Below are 12,413 nucleotides of genomic sequence, written 5' to 3'. Positions count from 1 at the left end.
TAAGGTGGTCAGTAGATGAGAGACGGGTGTGGATGGGTGGGGGGAATGAATGTAGCTGTAGTCAAAGGATGAGAGATGGAAGGTGGGGTAGGGAGAAGAGAATGAGACTAGCTGGTTAAAAGGGGGAGGGTTTAGCTGGGGAGTTGATGTTAGGCAGGTCCCAATGCATCATAAATCTAATGTCTATATTTAGTCCATGACTTTTTTTTTTTTTGTATACAGTAGATTGATAGAGTGAAGCAATGATATAATAGGAGAGTAACCTGGGTTAGCAGTAAGGGAATTACTGCAGTGCCTAGTTCTGCTGCTATAGACCATCCTGAAGGTTGGTAAGCAAAGCACTTTAGAGGGCACCTGAAGACTGCCCAGGGAGTCACATGACTGGAAGGGGGCAGGGCTCTGGGGCATATAAGCCTAGGCCAGAGCCAGAAAAAACAGTCTGGCCCTGGAAGCTGAAGAGGAAAGCTCTGTAGCAAGAGCCCTGCTGGTGAGAGACTGAGTGAGAACCTGCTATGACTATTAAGCTGCAAGTAGGGAGCTAGGGGCTGGTAGAAGATTTGAACCAGTATGGGTGATAATTGTATTAGAGTTTTAATAGGCTTAGAGAACTAAGTTACAGCCAGTGCACTTATGTTTGTGGTTTGAGTTTAACTAGTGGTAAGGGATGAGAGGAGGTCTCAGTGGTGCCCAAGGGGCATGCGACTATCTTGAGCCCTGCCAGGAGGCAGGGGCTTGATTGTAGCAAGGGAGAGAAGCGAAACTATACAGAGCTAGTCAGCCCATAGCCCCAGAAGTGCAGAGAAAGGGCCAATGAGCCTTTGGCTCTAGAGGGGCAGAGTTGGGGCCAGGAGCCCATAACTCAAGAGAGGCAAGAACCAGGGCCAGGAACCCATAGTCCAAGAGGGGGGAAAAATAGCACTAGAGAGCCTACAGCCCAGAGAAGGTTAGAAGTTGGGGCCAGGGGGGCAGAGATATAGGCCCAAGAGGTGAGATGAGGGCTGGAGCCTAAGGAGCCAGACCCAGTATAGTGGGTCTACATCAGAAGGACCAACCAGAGCAGTGGGATGGAAGCTGGGAAGGCTGAGGCCCCAAAAAGGAAATAGAGGCCTAAATGTGGCCTGGTGGCATTAAGCAAGGTGCCCACTGAAGTGATTACCAGCAATGCCTGCAAGGTATGAACATGGCTATAGGGGAGGTTCAGGGGCTGTGATTTACCTATAAGGTAATGGGTGGCCTTGGGGCATGTGGGCCAAGAGGGCCCATCTAGTGGGAAAGAGGGATTGGAAACAGTGGGGTCTGAGGGGGATCTGTGGGTAAAGATGACAAGTTACAACATGCTCTAAGACAGTTGGGCAGCCTCCCTTTCTAAATTTTGTTAATAAAATCAAGGTGTGGCAGGCGAGACCAAAAGGAAGGTACCTTAGAGGAGTTGAGTTGCCACTAGGGACGTGATGTCCACCTCTGGGGCACCAGTTCTATTACAAATGGGCTTTGCTTTTGTGGGAACAGAGAGACCCTGGGAAAATATACATGAAGGATTTTTAGGAACGGGTTCTCGATTACATTGTTAGCTAATGTCATATATTCTGGAATGCTTTGCAATCATGCTGTGTTCTACTATGGACATCTACCAGTAGCTAAGCTATCATGGTTTCTGCACTGGACTTGTTGAGGTCTGTTCAAGATAGGAAAAGAGAAAAATAGATTGAATTGCATTTAATGCAATGGGATGTTCTATATGCTGTAAACAAACAGAGGCAGATACGAACTCACCATATGGAACAGATAGAGGATGTAATAGCTGTGAGACTATTTTCCAGGTTGGTACAGTATGGTGACAGTATTTTCTGTATTGTGCTGATTTTTCTTTAATAAACTGATTGAGCCTAAGGTGGCTTATTCCAATCGTTTGAACAAACTCTGATATTTACAATGTTCAGGACCTTAAGTGCTTTCTGCATGGAGTGTTTTCCACACAAAGTTGTTATTGCGACATGTAAATAAGTCAAAACTGAGAACTTCTGTATGTTTTAGCTATAGAAAATAAAAAAGTAATTAGAATTCTACTACACTAATACTATCAGCTTTCTTGTTAAATATATTATGTATCTATTTAAAATACAAAAAATAGGGCACAGAAACCTTGTGTGTCTTTCCAAGGTCATAAAATAAGCCTGTGAAAGAGCCAGCAGCAGAATGCTTCTCTTGATGACCAGCATGGCTTTTTAACTCCTAAGCTTCTTTGGGTATCTTGGATCTAAATTGCATCATGTCAGCCAAAAATCCTATTTAAAGAATTCTTATGAAACACATTAGCAGAAATGACTGTGTGCAAATAGTTGTAGAAAAGTATATTGATAGTTAATATTTAAATAGTTGCTCCTTCAGGTTTCTTTGCTTCTATTTGCAAAGAATTTCAAAGCTCAAAATCCAGCGATTCACTTCAAGGTTTTCTATAAAAGTCATGCATTTTTCATTTTAAAAAATTTTGTTAGGGAAATCTTCTAGCTCCCAAAGGACAGGGTTGTCTTTGAAGAAAGTGATATTTTCTACCAGCAGAAATCAATGAATTCTTTGGTCTCTGTTAATAAACAGAAACTGATTCGGGAAGGGAAATGTACTGTCCCAGTTTCCTAAACCTTATGGAAGTCTCTCATAAATATCAGTGAAATGACCTAATGTGCATCAATCTGCAGATTGAAACAATGTAGAAATAGTATCAAATTTAAAGAAATGAACTTGTTCTCCCTTGCTTTTTAGAGAGAGGCCCAGCCTTACAGTTTTATTCTAGATAAGAATTTGAATCCTCCCAAAAGGTTGAAGCTTGGTTGATCCTGGCTTTTGTTCTGATCCAGCATAGAGCAGCAAAGATCTTCAGCTGATATAAACCAGTTCCTGAGAATCTGGCCCAAGAGCATGAAAATCAGATCAGTCCCTGGCTTGAATTTGGAATCCCTTGCAAAACTGTTCCAGAGTGCTTAAAAATCCATTTCTAGCTTGTGTATGGGAAGAGAGAGCAGGGCTTCCCTTACAGCAAGGAGAGGTGCTTGAAACTATATTCCAAAATATAATTTACGGATGTATTCATAAAGCCATTATGGTCCCAGTCCTACAAAATAGGTGGTAGGTGTGTGTCTTTAAGCAAAATAATTATCCCAGTGACTTCCAGTGAAAGTCATTATTTAAGTACTTAAACTTAATCTTCTGTGTTGGGGTAGCTTGTTACATTTAGCTTTAGTTGCACCTGCTTGAGTGGTGAATTATAGTATTATTTGAACTTTTCTTTTGTACTCAGCTTTATTTAACCATTGCTCACATTTTTGTATAGCCTCATTATTATTTGAATTTTTCTCTTTCATTTTGTATCTGCACTATCAACTAATAGCCTTCAGCTCACTATTACAGGCAGCTTGTGTTCTAACATTATCAACATAGGTGTGTGTATAGTGTGAGCCTTGTTTCCAGTTCAAATTAACTGGACTTGGGACTAACCGATTGAATGAGAGGGATGACATAATTGGATATGCTAATGGAGGGTGATAAGAGGGGACCAACTAGACAGTACTTGACTGCAGAGCCCTGGAACTTCTGGAGTTGATGGACAGACCAAATTGGGAGCCTGGGGCATGCCCATATTAAAACACTGGTAAAGACCAAATTAAGATGTGTGCATGTAATGGGTTTGTTGGAATAAAGGAATAGGCTGACAGGAAAAAAAACATGAACAGAGTGGTGATCATGGAGAAACCAATCAAGAGTACCCAGAAAAAAAAAAGACTAATCAGAGGAGTAAAGTTAAAGAAAAAGCATAAAAGAGCAGCAACATGGAAGTTGTATTTGTGTAGTCTTCCAACAATATCTGGACTGAAAAACAGCCATTACCCACAGATGACCACCCTCTACTTTCAGGAACTGATTAGCCACCTTTTCTATGAAGTGGAATAACATCTGGGATTGGGTGGAACCATTGAACTAAGTGTTTTTTCTCTCCTTCTATGTAGAAACTATTAATACATTTAATGTGTTCATAAAGGTAGATTTTTAGTTAAGTTGGATGTTGTGAGATGTATTCTGTGTTCACTCTAGGTTCATTATGTTCTAGTGATCCTCTACTACCATGGGTACATAATGCATATGTTTTGTTTTCAGGATCAGGACCTAATTTAGCTCAACTCTCACTGACAAAAATGGGAGTCATCCATTGGAGTTCTTCTCCATAAGCCTTCAGAATGTAGATTGACTCCTTGCTATTTTTATAAGAAATTGAAGATTTAGAGCTGATTCTTAAAAGGATGTAAGCAACTGATGAAAGACTAAGGTGGAATTTAGGGACCTAAATCCAAAATTGCAACTCTGAAAATGCCTGTTCAGCCTCTGCCAACCTGTGGTGGCAACTAAGTGCTGAAGTGATGTCAGCTTGATGTTATTGTTCCCCAGTTCCAAAATTCTACTTCTTTACATATCAGAAATGCCTTAGTTTATGACCAGAAAACATCTACCATGTACAGGGGTGATAGGTGCCTTCTGAGTCTGGGGGGCCACAACTTGTGGGTGGGTCTGGGGGTGGGCCAGAAGCCTCATATCTACTCCTATACTTCTATGCTGAGGTTTAGTACTGCCGCTGGCCTACATGGCAAAAAACCTGCCCTGAGTGGTGCAGAGTTGTGGGCCAATCTCAAGGGGGGCACATGCCCTGCCTCGTGCCCCTTCTACCAGTCACCTGTGACCATGTACCTCCTATACTAGATTCCACGCAAAGTGCAGTGATACCTGCTGCTTTCTTTTGATTCGCACCAGGCAATGTTGCTGCCACATTGCTCATTTGTTACAGTATCCCAGGGACTGGAGCAGTTGCACGGAACACAAAAGATTAAAATTCAGCTTTTTCATTTCCCATCTCTTAGCGAAGTATTTTAACTCCCATCCTATCTGCAAGCATGGCTGGGGCACCCTCTACTCTTGTTGGAGCTATGCCCTTCTTTAGAAAAGAATTCAAGATTCACCGAGTCAGAGGAAGATGGAACATGACACTATGAGCTGATTGTTAAAGCACACATGGGACAATAATGTTCTGCATTCTAGTTCATATCTCAAGGACTACTTTTTGTAAGTTATGTGATACTAGCTTAATGTAAAACACATAAATGATCCTTAGAGGAGGAAATGGATTCTCCTCCCTGCTGCCTCTCTCACTCCTGACCCATTCATCTTCCCAAAGTACAGGACTTCCTTGAAAATTCTGTAGTGCAAGGTTACTTTTGGAAAGATGGAGGTAGTCTTGCAGTCTAGGAGACAGAAGATTTCAGGATAGAAACCTGGCTGGATCACTGGGTCCAGTGGGTAGTGATCAATGGCTTGATGTTTAGTTGGCAGCTGGTATCAAGTGGAGTGCTCGAGAGGTTGATCCTGGGATCAGTCTTGTTCAATATCTTCATTAATGATCTGGAAGATGGGATGGAGTGCACCCTCAGCAGGTTCGTGGATGACACCAAGCTGAGGGGAGTAGTTGATGCACTGGAGGGTAGGACTAGGATTCAGACTGACCTAGACAAATTGAAGGACTGGGCCAAAATAATTCTCATGTGGTTCAACAAGGACAAGTGCAAAGTCCTGCACTTAAGATGAAAGAATCTCATGCACTGCTACAGGCTTGGGACCAACTGGCTAAGCAGCAGGGCTTCAGAAAAGGACCTGGAGGTTACAGTGGACAATAAGCTGTATATAAGTCAAGAGCATACCCTTGTTACCAAGAAGGCGAACAGCATATTGGGCTGCATTAGTAGGAACATTGCCAGCAGATCAAGGGAAATAATTATTCCACTCTATTCTGCACTGGTGAGGCCTCACCTGGAATACTGTGCCCAGTTTTGGGCCCCCCCACTCCAGCAAGGATATGGACAAGTTGGAGAAAGTCCAGTGGAGGACAACAAAATGGTTAGGGGACTGGGGTGCATGACTTTTAAGAAGAGGCTGAGGGAACTGGGCTTATTTAGTCTAGAGAAGAAAAGACTGAGGGGGGGTGTGTGGAATTTAAATAGCAGCCTTCAACTACCTGAAGGGAGGTTCAATAGAGGATGGAGCTGGACTGTTCTCAGTTGTGGCAGATGACAGAACAAAGAGCAATGGTCTTAAATTGCAGCAAGGGGAGTTTAGGTTGGTATTAGGAAAAACTTTCTTACTCGGATGATGGTGAAGCACTGGAACGGGTTACCTAGAGAGATGGTGGAATCTCCACCCCTGGAGGTTTTTAAAGCCTGGCTTGAAAAAGCCCTGGCTGGAATGATCTAGTTGTGGATCATTCTGCTTTGAGAAGGGGCTTGGCCTAGGTGACCACCTGAGGTCCCTTCCAACCCTAATTTTCTATGATTGAGAACACACAAGAGAGTCAGAATGTTTCACTAGAGTGGCCCAACTTGAAACCAAGTTGACAGTGATTTAACTGTGTTACTGCCCAGTTGCTGTTCAGTGAACTATTTGAATTGTGATCACGTTGACAAGCTAGCTGTTGGTTCCATATCACAAAACACCCTACAGCAATTGGCACTAATTTAACACCCTTCTCAGCTGTCTTAATAGTGGACATATATTTGATAGATCTCCATATTAGTGTTGCCCAGGAACACCCAGGGGTCTGCCTTGTCCGCAAGTGGAAGGGATGGGGTGGTCAGGCAAGAGTGCTGTGAGAGGCGCCTGCCACTGGGGAGCAATACCTTCTTTTCTCTATAGAGCCAGGCCAGGACAAAGCACTTAACTGTATACAAATTTATTGCTATACAAAATTAAATATAAATAAGAGACATTAAATATTTACAGTAGAATTGGTATGTGACACCATATACAATAACCTGCAATCAACGCATTGTACCACTTTGAGGGACTGCAAAACATAGAACAGGTAACTGGGAACTCAGTACAGGTGATCCACAGCTCAAGCAATAATTAACCCCCCTGCACAGATGAACATTAACACCCTGGAACAGGTAAGTCAAGGCATCAACACAGTAAACACATATAAGCATCAACTTGGATAAATCCAGGTAAGTCGAGGTAGCAATGCAACAGACATACACAGGCAACAATACGGGTAAGTTTTGATAATAGGCAATAAACATATGTAGGCAATAAAAACAGGTAAACCAATATAGACCCCCTTAATGAGTACCCATAACTATATTAACATGAACAATGTGAAGCAAACATCAGTCACAAAATATGAGGTACACTCAGCAACCTATGGGGTGTTCCCTGGAGCCCCTTCTTTTTGGGGCCCCAGGATGTGGGCCCCCCCCCCCCCCCCCGCTCAATGGAGGAGGCTGCAGCCCCTCCTCTTCCAAGCCCACCTCTCCTGTGGGCCCACTTCCCCAGCATCTCACACTCCTACTCTGAAGCAGATAAGGCTCATCCCCTGGTGGCCAGTCCTGCAAGGGCCTCTCTCCAGCAGTGCCTCTGGCTTCTCTCAATGGCCTGGTGCCCTGCTCTGGACCCACTCAGCCTCCCACTGTGGGTCTTTCCTCTCCCCAGGCCCTGCTCTGGGGCTCTTTTAGTTTAATGCTGAGCCACACTGCAGGGATCCAGTTACCCGGCCTAGAGCCAGGGCTAACTTGAGCAGCCTCAAGCTGCTCTTGAGGTCAACTCTCCATGTGCTGACCTGAGCACTGTGTGGGGCCTGAGCAACCTCAAACCACTCCCAGGGCTGGCTTTCCATGCACTGATCCGCACACCGCCCCAACCAGCCACTTGCTGGTTTTGCTGACTCAAGCTGCCTTGAGCAGCTCCCAGAGTCTGAGCACTGTGCACTGATCTGCACATCGTCGAGGCTCAGGCGGGGTCCCGATGACAGTCTTCTCCGGAGCTCCTCTCTCCTCGCCATCCCTTGCCGCTTCTGCCCCCCGTGTGCCGAGCACACTTTCCTTTTATACGCTTCAGGGGCTCTGCCCCTGAAGTCCAGCAGACCTGCCGTGCTGCAGTCTACAATCTGGTCAGGGAGCTCCTTTCCCCCTCCCTTCAGGAAAGGGGTGGTGCCCACTTTCCCTAACTTGTTCCTGATTGGTAGATTGGCTCCACCAATCGGAATTGAGGATTCTCGAGCCCCTGGATGTGTTGGAGCTTGATCAGGTAAGTCTGTCACATTAGGAGGCACATCAGAAAAGTAACGTTGGGGAACTTGTGCTATTGTTGCTTATGATGGATTTACTGTGTGGTTTGGGACTTCAGATTCCAGGGATAAATTGCACGCTTTTTGCAGTACTAAGTTAATTTTAAACACAAGGTTTAGGGTAACATTTTCCATAGGACCAAATGACTTAGGAGGCTAAATGCTATTTTCAGAAATAACTTGGACAGGGGAGATTTTGAAAGGCACCAACTGCACTTAATGCATGTCTTTGCATCTTTAGAGTAACCTAGGAGGGATGCTCCCACTCTCATGAACCAAATCTGCAAATATGGAACAGAGCTGGTCTGAGGGCACCCATCTATAACCACTCTCAGAACTTTGGTGTCTGGTAGTCTTGACAGTCTGGCCTATGTGGTACCCCAGATGTTGCATTTCTGGGTTTGGTGCTTGCAAGTAGGAGAACGTGGGTGATATCTGCTTGTATGTGTCCCTCCCAAGACTCAATGAAAATGCAGAATAGCCATATCCTTAAAAGCTGAACATGTACTGGAAGTAAATGTGAATTAGCTGCCTTTCAGTTGTGTCTTTGAAAACTTGGCTTTAGGCACCTAAATCCATTAGTTTTCATTAAGACTTAGGCTCCTAGGGCATTTATGCACATGCTCTGGGAGGTGGTGGTGGGGGGGTGTGTGGTTCTTGAGTGGCTCTGAGAGCCGCTCTAATATGCCTGGAGTGTCACATGTATCAGCATCCCTGTGCTGAAAAATGGCGGTTGGGGCATTTTAACTAAAGACCATCAAATGAGCTTCGGTTAAAGTGCTCCTGCTGCCATTTCTCAGTGTGGGGATGGTGATACATGTGACGCTTGAGTCGGCTGGGGCGCAGTAGTTACCACGTTCCAATTAATTGAGTCTGCTCTGACGCACTGTAATTACAGCACGTTGGACCAGCCTCAGTGTACATGTATAGGCACCCCTAAGACACCTAAACACCTTTCCAAATTTGGCCCTAAGTCCTATTGCAATGGCAGTTTTGGGGCCTAAATAGGTTTTAGGGTGGTACACAAATGTCTTCTTGGATCTGTCCCAATGTCACTTCTGAAAATGTAATTTAGGCTCTTCAGTTCCTTGGGCATTTTGGAAATTTTTGACTGATCAGCAGCAGGTAAATCAATTAAAATCCTGTAGGTAATAGTTGCTAGTATTCAATGAACACCCAGAAAAATTAATTGGCTAATTTATTGCTTAAAATATTGAAGCCTCCTGAACTATTTGCACAGTATCATTCCATTCTGACATTATGGATGCTGTTGTTACCATTGACCTGCCACATTATATTATCTTCCTAATTAAAGGAGAATTCAGAATAGCATTTCTGACCATGATAAAAGGATAGCTTAGCATTAAAAAGGATAGTGTCATTTTTTATGCCTCCCAAAGGATTCATTAGGAACAATAACTTCAATTACAAAGAAAGATTTCATATATGTGAATCAGTAAATGCAGAAACATTATTTTAATAGGGTGACAGATTCTATGTATACAAAAATGAGGATGTGATCAGAAACCTCAGTTACGTTGCTATATCCAAACACTTGTTATAACAGGGACCCTACCCCCTTACTGAAAGGGAAGGTTAGAGAGGGGTGCAGTACCTTTAAAAGGACCCTGCTATGAATAAGGCCAGGCATCAGAAGATGGAGAGGCCACTGTTAGGCTCAGAGGCTGTCAGACCCTAGAGTGCTGTGAGAGGTGCTGCCCAAATCTTACTACCAAGGGTGACACCTGGCAGCAGAACTAAAAGAGCTGCCATTTCCAGAGCATAAATAGTGGGTTGCAGGAGCTGAGCCATAGACAATTAACGGAGGGAGGCAGGACTGCAGCAGAGTGTAGTAGGAGGCCTGCTAACTGGACTAGAAGAAACTACTGCTCCTTGTCAAGGGAACCCAGGGCCAGGTGACTGGAAAGGGGAGAAGCAGGAGTAAATATAAAACATGCCCAGGGGCTAGCACAGGGGTAGGCAATTATATTGGCTGGAGGGCCACTTAAGGAGTTTTGGTAAGATCTTGAGGGCTGGAGGGTGGGCAGATGGGCAGGGTGGAAAGATGGGCAGAGTGCACTGGGCCTGGCGGATGAGGTAGGCAGAGAGCAGTGTTTGGAAGGAGGATGGGTGAGCAGTGCCAGAATCATGGGGCAGTGGCAGCATGGAGCTGGGACCTGGGATAGAGCTGTGTCTTCGGTTTTTAGAGCTGTTCCCTGTTCTTCTGTTCTCTGTTTAGAGCTGTAAGCCTTCGGACCCCTTCTGTTCTCAGTGGTGGCAGATGGCAGAACAAGAAGCAATGGTTTCAAGTTGCAGCAAGGGAAGTTTAGGTTAGATATTAGGAAAAACTTTCTCACTGGGTGGGTAGTAAAACACTGGAATAGGTTACGCAGAGAGGCTGTGAAATTAGGGGTTCCAACTCTGAGTGAAGCTATTCTGGGAGATTTTTTTTTTTCCAACATGACATAATATTAGCTAAAAAGACTGTTGAAAGCTATCTCCTGGATTGCTTTCAATAGTTACCAGGATATCAATGCTGATTCTGGTAGACTCCTGGCTAATCCAGGAGGGTTGGCAACCCTATGTGGAATCTCCATCCTCGGAGGTTTTTAAAACCCAGCTAGACAAAGCCTTGGCTGGGATGATATAGTTAGGAATAGTCCTGCTTTGGGTAGGGGTTTGGGTTAGAGACCTCCTGAGGTCCCTTCCAACCTCAGTTTTCTATGATTCTATGTTTCTTGGATTCTATGAAGAGAAAAGCTTGTGTTTCAGTAACTGCCATTCTTAAATCAAAGCTACGTGTATTGATGAGCAACCTTTCACCAGCGTGTAGAGGTTTAGCTTCATTGTTACCCAACATTTTGCCCATAAAACTGCTTACTCAGCCTCTCATGTTGGAGTTGTCATTATTCTTAAATGACATTTTGCTGTTTGTAGAGCCAAGGCATTTACACCTGGGTTCTTCAACTTTGGGGTCACCGAGCTGCAAATCATGGAGACCACTAACTGAGAAGGACCTCTCAGTTCTGGTATGTGTTCTTTTAAGTTTGGACTGTGATTCCTGTTTGTGTTGATTAGCACTTTACTCCAATAGTAACTTCACTGATTGCTGTGGGGCTGTATGTAAGATCCTAACTCAGCACAACCCTTAGGCTTTAGTTAACTGTGGCTGTGTCTACATGAGCAGCGGACTGTGCAGTTGTTACTGTGCAGTCATTTGGTACTTGCATAAGCACATACTAAATGACTGCACAGTAACTGGTGTTACTGTGCAGTACTGTTGCTGTGTGGCTTTTTTCAGATGGTACTGCACGGTAGCTTGTTACTACTGCACAATATTATCGCCCCACAGTTAGTGCCCGCCAATGCTACTGTGTGGTAGCAATGAGCTACTGTGCAGTAGCATCTCATGTACATGTGCCCTGTAAGTCCTATTAAATTCAATGAGATTTAATATATCTAAAATTAAGCACCTATTTTTATGCTTTGCTGGAAAGGGACAGTTTGCTGAATTGTCACTTTGGGTACTAGTCATGGTGAGGAGGAGGGTCGAATTTTTCATTGTATGGAAAGTAGGTTGTTGATATAAACAGGGGTAACAATTGTATCAATATTGGAGGTTAATAATACAAGCTGTTTATGAGGCAACTGTTGTGCAGCATCTTTAATCATACTTCATCCCAAATCGAAGTTAGGGTGATTTAGTTCACTTCCATTGCAGCAAGATCACATGAACATAATAGTTAAATCATAAAGTTGCTGCATATTCCCAAGCAGTGGCAGTCCTCCCCTGCCCTTCCCCTTTATAGCTGTTAAAAGGTATGTTTGCCCTTACCCAGTTTTCTGGGAAAGTGAGACTTGGTGGAATACTGAGAAGTTTACTATTAACTGTGCTATGAATATATCCTCTCTTTCTCTCCTGGATTTTAAATTGTGGGTAGGAGAGGTAAGTAGGAAACAAGGCCTAATTTGGGATATGTCTGAGGTTTCTGAAACAGTTCATCCAGTTTAACTTACGTAATGTATGTTGTATTGAAATGTACAAACCTCTTGCTAGCTCAGAAAGCATTGCCTCTTGGTATTTATATCTAACTTATTCAGAATGCATATAGTGTTATATACAGTTATTTCGCAAGAATCAATACACCTCAGAGCTTATTCTGATTTAGTTTTTTCCCCATGAATTCTAATAAATAATAATATTATGACTCAGTGGCAGTGAGTCAGAGCCTCAGCAGTACTAACTGTAAAAGTAATC

The 12,413-nt window shown here is 43.7% G+C and overlaps 1 protein-coding gene across 1 annotated transcript in view; it reads left to right on the top strand.

Moving 5' to 3' along the window:
* The first annotated feature begins 447 nt into the window (after positions 1–447).
* The window catches only part of CHRNA7 (cholinergic receptor nicotinic alpha 7 subunit), a 119,354-nt gene continuing 107,388 nt past the window's right edge, over positions 448–12,413 (top strand). Inside the window, exons 1-2 of the mRNA XM_025202823.1 lie at positions 448–487; positions 11,093–11,184. The gene's annotated coding sequence lies outside the window, so the exon portion shown is untranslated. The remainder of the gene's footprint in view (positions 488–11,092; positions 11,185–12,413) is intronic.

The sequence above is a fragment of the Alligator sinensis genome, unplaced genomic scaffold, assembly GCF_000455745.1.
Source record: "Alligator sinensis unplaced genomic scaffold, ASM45574v1 scaffold1018_1, whole genome shotgun sequence".
Lineage (NCBI taxonomy): Eukaryota > Metazoa > Chordata > Crocodylia > Alligatoridae > Alligator > Alligator sinensis.
The sequence above is the reverse complement of the archived record's forward strand: the minus strand, read 5'-3'. Positions and strand labels throughout refer to the sequence as shown.